The following is a 9395-nucleotide window of genomic DNA, read 5'->3' as shown; positions in this document are numbered from 1 at the left end:
GAAGACCTATTAATATGACTTCACACAAAATTATTTCATTTAAAAAAGGGTAATGGTCCGCTAACCTAAATGCGATTTATTGAAAAATACAAGCCTCTGAACAAAAGTGCTGGAAAACATACGAAAAACCAAATTCCAAGTTACCTCAAATAATCTATACATAAAATATTCAGTCAGTCAAATTAACCTCACTTGGCTTGTGACTGGTGTACCTTGCTGTTAACCCTTACACTGGTGCAATTCTGTAACACATGTTATATAGCCACTGGTGAATGAACAGAGAGAAAAATAAAGAAAAACGGTCATATAGGTTTTTGCATCCATGGGAGGTAATCGGAACCGACCAAACAGACTGAGCCAGTAGCGCGACATATGTCGTGACAACCGGGTGACAGTATATGTAAAGTAGCGCGACATATGTTGCGACAACCAGCCTAAGGGTTAATATACTTCCTGTATGACTAATATAATGAAGTGGGGGAGGGGGTGGAGAGTATAAAGCAGGAAATCAGTTTGCAATTTTACATTTATCACAATTGGGCAATTTTCAACATACATTATAGGTACATGTAGTACATTTCATCCCGTGGGAACGATCATGTCAATGATCACAGATCTTTCAAGGCTTTTACACAGAATGAGAACATCTGTTCACTGGAACAAATTCATGTACCTAAAATCAAAAGCCAGGGTGCGTTCTGTGCTACTTGGGAATCTTTTTTTTTACTGAATTTAATTGTGTACGTTAGCATTGCATATGGCATCAGTTAAAAAATAAATTCCACAACACAAATCTAATCCTGCACAGATTAAGTTACCAGGCTGTTGAATTTTGGTAAGCTTTCAAGTTGAAGGATGCTCTTACAACAGGCCCAGACAAACCAGTGGTGGCCGACATAAACCTGGGGGGGGGGGGGGGGGGGGGGGATGGAAGAGAGGTGTGGCAGTTGTAACTCACCTCATCTTCATTTTGTGTGTTGTTGCTTCAGATCCCTATGACTTTGTTCCTTATCAATTTTGAATGCCAGTAAGATTCAGAGGCCATTTCATTTGATAACACGATACTATACCTACCATCAGCTGCAAAAGCTTTCTCATATATACCGAGCAACAAAAGAAACGCCAAAAAAAATCGGCATTGTTTGATTGACAAAATCTCGAACAATTTTAGAGTTAGAATGAACAAACCACAAAAGTTTGATGAAGGCATTTTTGACCTAGCTGTTCTGCGATTTTGTTGATGCTGCGACTGTTTCAACACACGGGACAAGCAGGTTTAACGTTAATGAAGTTTTGGAGGTCTCGCTCGGTCAGCCTTCATCTCGTTCTCTGGCCACTGATCGGACACTGGTGGCTTCCAGTGATGCTCCTGGTAGTGTCAGTGGCTGTATTGAATCGATCTCGAAGACGTTGTGGCAGGAAATTGCGATCTTGTCTTATTGAGGTAATGCGTATAATCCACTGCGTTGCATAACTGCAGCACTTCCAATGTCAACAAAACATTGCGGAAGGTGATAGATAGGCTGTTGACATGTGTACGTTTAAAGCACATGCCAGTGCTTCTGGATCATCCCCAGCTTTAAATCGACCTGGCATTTTGGTGGTGTCAATCTTGGCATCCTGGCTGTTTCAAAAGTGAGACTGGCAGCAAGCGTGCCATGGTCTCTTTTGGTTGCTAATGCATTAGTGAACACATCTCACACATCAGATTTCTCCTGCTCCACTTGCACGTGCTGCGAGCGTGCATTTTGTGTTCAACGTTAAACCTGTTTGTCCCGTGTGTTAAAACAGTCGCAGCATCAAAATAATCACACAATCGCTAGGTCAAACATGCCTTCATCAAACGTTTGTGGTTTAATAATTCTAACTCTATAAATGTTCGAGATTTTGTCAAGCAAACAATGCAGAATTTTTTCGCGTTTCTTTTGTTGCTCAGTATATATGCCTTCAAGTAACCTGGCATTTTTAATCACATGAATAATTAAATTACTCAAGTTGTGCATTAATCCGTGAAGGAAGGTGAGGTTTGTAAGGATTACAATTAATGGTTGCAATGTCAAGATAATGCGACATTATTTTGTATCTGCAACGTTCATGTTGTTGCAGTTAATGTGTGCACTAGCAATATCCACACAGTATAATCTATCGTTTGTCTACTCATCCCATTTCTATTGGTTTGAGAGACCTTGAGAAGTGGCACATTTTAAAGGTTTCCAAACTGAAAGTTTTCATTTTACGAGGTATATTGGTGGGATTGTCAGATGAAACTGATTTGGGCTTCAAACAGTAAATGCCAACATAATCATTTTCATGTATTTTTCAGTAAACTCATCTAATTTACAACTATGATTTTAACCTTGGTCAAGGTTACTGCATTGGAACATATTTGGAATTGAGAAAAGGACTTAACATCAGAGATAAACTTATCTTTTTAAAATTCCACCCTTTCGTTCAGTGAATGTTGCAAATTATAGTGTAGAAGTGTACAAGGGTGAGCAAAGGAAAGGATCGAGCTACAGTGTGCATGTATCAGAAACTTATGTTTGAGCAGTCCGTCATATTGTTTTTATTTCCTTCCGAAATGAGGGAAAGAACATGTGTTTTTAAAATTTTAAGGCATAGTCGTGTTTTCCAACCCGGTTGCTTGAAGGGTTTAATTTAACTGCTTATATTGGTCAGTAATATTCTTTTTCTGATTGTACGTTTGAATGGTATTAATGTCTGAGATGGTTGTCGTGGGACCAAGATCTAAAATAATTACTGAGATTTTTTTTAAATTTCTCTTGCTGCAGCATTGAAATGAGGTTGTGCTTTCTGTATTCACACGGACAACAATGATTTGTATGACAATCGTAGTACAGTGCAACCCCCCTTTTAAGACCCCCCAATTTAAGACTCCCTCCTTTTTAAGACCTTGTTTTCTCAGACTTTCTGTTCATAACCTCTGTAAAAATTACCCCTATTTTTAAGACTCCCTCCTTTTTAAGACCTGATTTTCTCAGATTTTTGGAGGTCTTAAAAGGGGGGTTCCACTGTACATGTACAACATTCCACGTGATAGGATATTTTCTTTTGTGCTTGTTTTGAATACCTTCAAATCCCATCACTGTACATGTATTGCTGAAGATTTAAGACAATGTAACAGTGAAGATACAAAAAAGAATAACTTGTTCGAAGAAGAATTTTGAAGAAAAATGTGTGATTGAAGAGAGCCATATGGCATACAGTGCAGCAGTCCCTACAATGTACTGCCCCCTCGTGAGCGGACACCTGACATGTACGGACACATTTGCTCGGCACGGAGTGTTTTCCTTCTATATTTGCCCCCCCTTAAACGGACACCTGCAAAACGTGGACGCTGACACTCATTTTCGGTCCCAACAGCAGGTCATACCTCCAATGTACGGACAGACCATTGTCAAATTTTCACCACAACAAAATCGATAACAGAGCAGCACCCTGTGACGTTTTCATCTTTCGCCATGTTGATATTTCGCTTCTCGGCCTCGTTGATCTAGTATAAACTCTACACTGAACAAAAAAACACCCTTCGATAGTACTGATGAGCGACCTTGTGTACCTTACATTCATGGGGCCAAATTTGTCCAACCAATTTGTTTTATTTAACTTAGAAATTTGACTCATCCTAAAATGTTTTCCTTCTTACTCAAGGGACGTAACCACTCAGTACACGTTTTCGAAGAATTCGATTTTGGGGGTGAAATCTATTAAATTTTACCACCAATTTTCTTCACATGCAAGAAACTGACATGCTTTTCGTCCATAAATAATTTCACTTCTTAATTTTACCAGGAAACAACATTTCAGTCTTGAGTATATGTCGAGGGGGAAATATAGGGGTCGGCCCGCTATTGCGCGGGCCGCTTATTGCGCGGGGCCGCTATTGCGCGAATCTTTAGGGTTAGGGTTAGGGTTAGATTCGCGCAATAGCGGACCCGCGCAATAGCGGCCCAGCCCCGAAATATATACACAGGCGAAAGATGAAATCGTGACACCGGCCACAGTTCTCAGCATCGTGTGTCTGTGTGTAACCTCTTTCATTGACAAGATACTCTTGTTTCCCCTCAGCCTTGACCAGTGAGTCGGTTGCCTAATCTGTGAACCCTTCAGTTGTCTTGCTTTGTCAAAAGTTAGACACAGTCAACTGCATGGTTTTGCTCTGAGTGAACAGTGCAACTGGCCTCTCTGGCCACAGCCCCAAACAGTACATGGCTGGAGGGAGTGAGAGAGGGAGGGGGGTGGGGGTGGAGGGGTAGCTGCCTAAACTGTGTGGGGTGTCCGGTGTCACTGCATGTCAGCACTGAGCAGGAAGAGCATTGGAGAGAAATAGAGAGGTGTACTCTTCCACACAATTTCCAAGCATCAGTTGTCACGGCTTGGGGTAGGCATTAGTGTGGGAGCTGTGTTATGTAGGCCTACAGTGTATATCCGACTGAAGAGTGAAAAGTCACTGCCATGCCACATGATCGGCATGCAGTCAATAAAGCCAGACAAGAAGAAAAGAAAATTAAATGATTATGACATGCAGCTCTATCTGATGCTACATTTATTCAAACTGGTTTTCAAGCTTATTCTTGCAAAGCATCTGCACACGCTCCTCTGTGCTGTGTTTGTGTGGCTGCTTTCGTATGTCAGTGCATGGTGAGTGTGTTCACTGCCTTGAGGATTTATTTTACCTCTTCTTTTCAACACTTTTCATACAAGTCATTTTTACAGAACGTTTAAAGAAGTATTAGGAGTTTATTGTTATTGTTTAGTAGCCACAAGAAGTGATTAGCATAGACTCAATCCTGTTGTTTGCGTGTCTCTGTGTGAGTGTATGGGGGAGGGGGTGGTGTGGTCACCCCTCCGTGACCGGACACCTGCATTTATAGTACTGACAGTTTTGCGATGTTTCTGATTTTCTTTTTCTGTTTAATGTTTTTGAATATTTTGATGCCATGTCTCATTGCATTGTTTGCTAATATTGCAGGCAGCCTTTTGCAGATGCCAGCAACACAAGCATCAATCCAAACAAACACTCAACATGCATGCAAACACAAAGAAGTGTCCGAGAGATACAAACGTTATTTGTTTCCTTTTCTGCTTTCCATCCAATAGTTCTTATGCAAGTCCCATGATTTGTAGAAACCATTGAACAACCAACGATGCAATACTCCAAGCCATTTGTTTGAGTTTCCTGCCTCTATTTTTGTAACAGCCTCTATATATATATTACATCAAAGTTTCAACATGTGTTGTAAAGGGTGACCACCGAAAATGCCACCCATTAAAATGTTTTTAACTCCTAAATTACTTCAGCGATTTAATTCATATTTGGTGTTCATCGGCTTGAGATATGAGATAAGTTTACACAGTTTCACGTTTAATATTCTGACTTTGCTATTTTGGAAATAAATCCCAATTCGGGGATTGACTCGATTTGGCACTGAGTGGTAAGCCACACTAACCCGATTTTAGCACTCCAAATTTGTACCTTTTGGTTTTTCTGAAAGGCCTTGCCTACAAAAACCATCCTCATCCAATATATGAGTTAAAACAGCAATTATAAGGGGTCGGGGGGGGGGGGGGGGGGGCTCAAGTCAGATAGGTGTGTCTACTGCTCCATGTCACACCTCCTACTGTTGAGCTAATCTCCGAATTTGATTTTTTTGTCTAAAAGTAAAAGCGTAAAAATCAAACCACTTGAACTACATACTTCAAACTGTGTTAAATTATCACCCCACATTTCATACTAATGTACACCAAATATAAAGTAATTCGCTGAACACATGTGGGAGTTATTAGCATTTTAGAGGGTGACATTTTTGGGGGGTCACTCTGTACAAGGTACAAGGTTCATGAGAAAAACAATGGAATAAAATATTTTTCCAACAAATGTACGAGTATTGTGCAATATGTGTTTTCCATGTGGTTCTTGTGTATAGTCAGCAGTATGCATATTGTAGGTCTCACAAGTCTTGCGCACACCAACACACACACACATACTTATATGCAAAATGAGCATGCACACACAGACACACACTGAGTTTCAGTAAGTTTTGATCCCTTCAGAAGTGAAAATCTGAAAACATCACTATAAAAATAACATACTTATGTATCTTTTAAATTGTGTAGTTAACAAATAAGAGGAACATTGTATACATGTAGTGGAATGCAAGCTATATTAACTGGGAAACATGTAAAAGAACAAGTACACTTTTATTCTCTCTCTCTCTCTCTCTCTCTCTCTCTCTCTCTCTCTCTCTCTCTCTCTCTCTCTCTCTCTCTCTCTCTCTCTCTCTCTCTCGCTCTCTCTCTCTCTCTCTCTCTCTCTCTCTCTCTCACACAGATCTCTTTGTGTTATCTAGCTCACTACAGCATTCACGTAATAGTGGTCCTCAGATTTTTAACATTCAGCTCAAGAGAACAAAAGTAATCAAGAACAAAACGCTATTATGCTTGAAGAAACGGATGAGACACAAATATGTCAGTACATTACATTATCCTACATACGTGAGAGAGACACCCGTGAGATAATAATCGTTCAAATCACACGTGTGTATATCATGTAAATGAGGTCATGTCAAGCAAGTCTGGCAGGGACCTGTTTTTCCACTGCTTATGATGCCAAAGTCACCGAGACAAACGTCATTATAGAAACAAAAATTGCGCTCGCTAATTACTCTCGATGAATCTTTAGAACTAACACGTCACGCCACACTTTCAGAGTGACGTTTCTTTGCTTTGACGTAATAGATTGCACGATCGATATCGATGTTCCAAAACAAGCGTCTTTAATTTAGCTGCCTCGTCTGCAAGACATTTTCAGTAAAATACACGTAAGTACAGTATGTAGGATAAACAGAATACTACATGGCTTGCTGTGTTGTACCAGATTTACACTCGTTGCTTTTTCAAATAGTGAACAGCTCGCTTTCGCTCGCAGTTCAATATTTTAAAAAACAACTCGTGTAAATCTGGTACGACACAGCAAGCCATGTAGTGATTCTCTATTTATAAGATGTTTGGTGGCTTGTTGACAGACCAGCTTTTTTGTTGGTCCAAGGGGACCATATCGTCTTTTGTTTCATCTTTATCGACCAAGGCCGAAGGCCGCAGTTGATAAATATGAGACAAAAGGCGATATGCCGGCTCCCCAAGGACCAACAACAAAATGCTGGTCTGACGACAAGCCACCAAACATCGTTTTGGTCATCATTTTGGTTGTGCAACAAAATGCACAATAACCCACAGGGAGACGAATTTTTAGAATCCAACTCCGGGCCACAAAGCATCGTCACAGTGGCTCGAGATAACACGTCAACCTTGTATGTGACGTCAAACGTAGCTTGATGACGCTTTACTTCCAGTCTGAAAATGTACAGAGCTGCGATCATACGTGTTGAGCATATTTCTTTTCTTTTTAAGTGTTTATGACTTTTCGTTGTGGATTTTGCGATTACAGAGATAAGTTGCAAATTGACCATGAGTCGCCGCGGCAATAATCCACATTGATTGGGTCTTTGAGAGTGAATGCTTACAATCGTTGTCCTCGGAAACACAAATCCAAAGCCGCGATGGTTCCACACGTCAAACAATCAGCCTGATTGGCTTTTACTTTGACAATCCACGTTTCACCTGAAAGCTCAATTAAACCCATTCACCACCTCGATTTATTGCATGGGGAACATGAGATTTATTTCCCAGGTGTTTGTGAATGAAAACTCGTGAAAATGATGACAATTACACATTAACATGCTTCCATTTGAAACTTCGAGGTCTTCATCGGGGATTGACGCCCGACAAAAGCTAATTGAAGCCCGACGGAGCGAAGCGACGGAGGGCTTCAATTAGACTTTGGGAGGGCGTCAATCCCCGATGAAGACCGAGAAGTTTCAAATGGAAGCGTGTTAATGTTATTGTAATTCAATCTGACGACGATCTCTTTCCTGCTTTCATGCGATGGTAAACAGACAGAATTGATTCTGTTCTGTTCACACACTACTTTCAGTCCACCTACCTTGCTCAAGTCCCAAGAAATATGTCTCTGTATTCCTATCGTACCACTTTCCTCCTGTTTTGTTTTTTTTCACATACATTTTCCCTTCTTTTTTGACGAGTTTCTGGACAGCAAACTCAAAACAAATTCTTTTCATCACAAAAGCGATCTTTGGAATTGACTGACGTAGTCCGAAAGAATTCATGCATCAACTTACGTCACGTATCCGACGTCATCACTTCGCATACCTTATGGTCTCGGTATTTCGTTGGTACTCATATTTCCTACTTGTAAAATGACCCTCAAAGCTAACAGAGACTAGTTGAGGCTGTATCAATGCGCCTCGCCAGCAGGTTGTTAATGGATTTTTTAGCGAGTGACTATCGAGACCTAGTGACCGGTAATTTTTAATGAGTTGGGGCATTCTGACCAATCACAGGATCTGTTTCATTAAAACGCAAACTCGATTGAATTACAATATGACATATCATTAGAACAATAATAATATCCTCATACTTTGTGGGTAAATACCACTCTTGAGTATCCTGCGAGACGCTCATACTTTGTGAGTACTATTTCTGGAAATACTTAGCTTGCAAGGCACTGAACAATAATTATATCCTCATACTTCGTGAGTAAACTTTCTTGAGATACTAAACTTGCAAGGCAATGAACAATTTCCTACTACGTCATGGCTATATAGCGTTCTTTAGATTCTAAGCTTGCAAGAAGTTGAACAATAATTGGATCTCCATAAATATCACTTTTGAGATACTTCATGCAAGGCACTGGGGTTTAGCTTTCTCTCCATGTGCATACCCTCTGCTTGGAATGGACATTGTGACTTTATCCTACATACGTGAGAGAGACACCCGTGAGATAATAATCGTTCAAATCACACGTGTGTATATCATGTAAATGAGGTCATGTCAAGCAAATCTGGCAGGGACCTGTTTTTCCACTGCTTATGATGCCAAAGTCACCGAGACAAACGTCATTATAGAAAAAAAATTGTGCTCGCTAATTACCCTCGATGCATTTTTAGGACTAACACGTCACGCCACACTTTCAGAGTGACGTTTCTTTGCTTTGACATAATAGATTGCACGAGGCTTTAGAAGAGATCGAGGTTCCAAAACAAGCGTCTTCAATTTAGCTGCCTCGACTGCAGGACATTTTGAGTAAAATACACGTAAGTACAGTATGTAGGATAAACAGAATACTACATGGCTTACTGTGTCGTACCAGATTTACACTCGTTGCTTTTTCAAATAGTGAACAGCTTGCTTTCGCTCGCAGTTCAATATTTTAAAAAACAACTCGTGTAAATCTGGTACGACACAGCAAGCCATGTAGTATTCTCTATGTATCACTCATGGTTAATTAAAAATAA

The 9395-nt window shown here is 40.3% G+C and overlaps 1 protein-coding gene across 5 annotated transcripts in view; it reads right to left on the bottom strand.

Annotated features, from left to right (window-relative positions):
* Positions 1-5070: 5070 nt before the first annotated feature.
* Positions 5071-9395, bottom strand: part of LOC138959388 (long-chain-fatty-acid--CoA ligase 5-like) — a 47718-nt gene continuing 43393 nt past the window's right edge. For all 5 annotated transcript variants that reach the window (XM_070330846.1, XM_070330847.1, XM_070330845.1 and 2 more), the window contains one exon: positions 5071-9395. This exon is cut by the window's right edge and continues 555 nt beyond it. The gene's annotated coding sequence lies outside the window, so the exon portion shown is untranslated.

This window comes from Littorina saxatilis, linkage group LG2, assembly GCF_037325665.1.
Source record: "Littorina saxatilis isolate snail1 linkage group LG2, US_GU_Lsax_2.0, whole genome shotgun sequence".
NCBI lineage: Eukaryota > Metazoa > Mollusca > Gastropoda > Littorinimorpha > Littorinidae > Littorina > Littorina saxatilis.
This window is presented reverse-complemented; position numbering and strand designations above follow the sequence as displayed.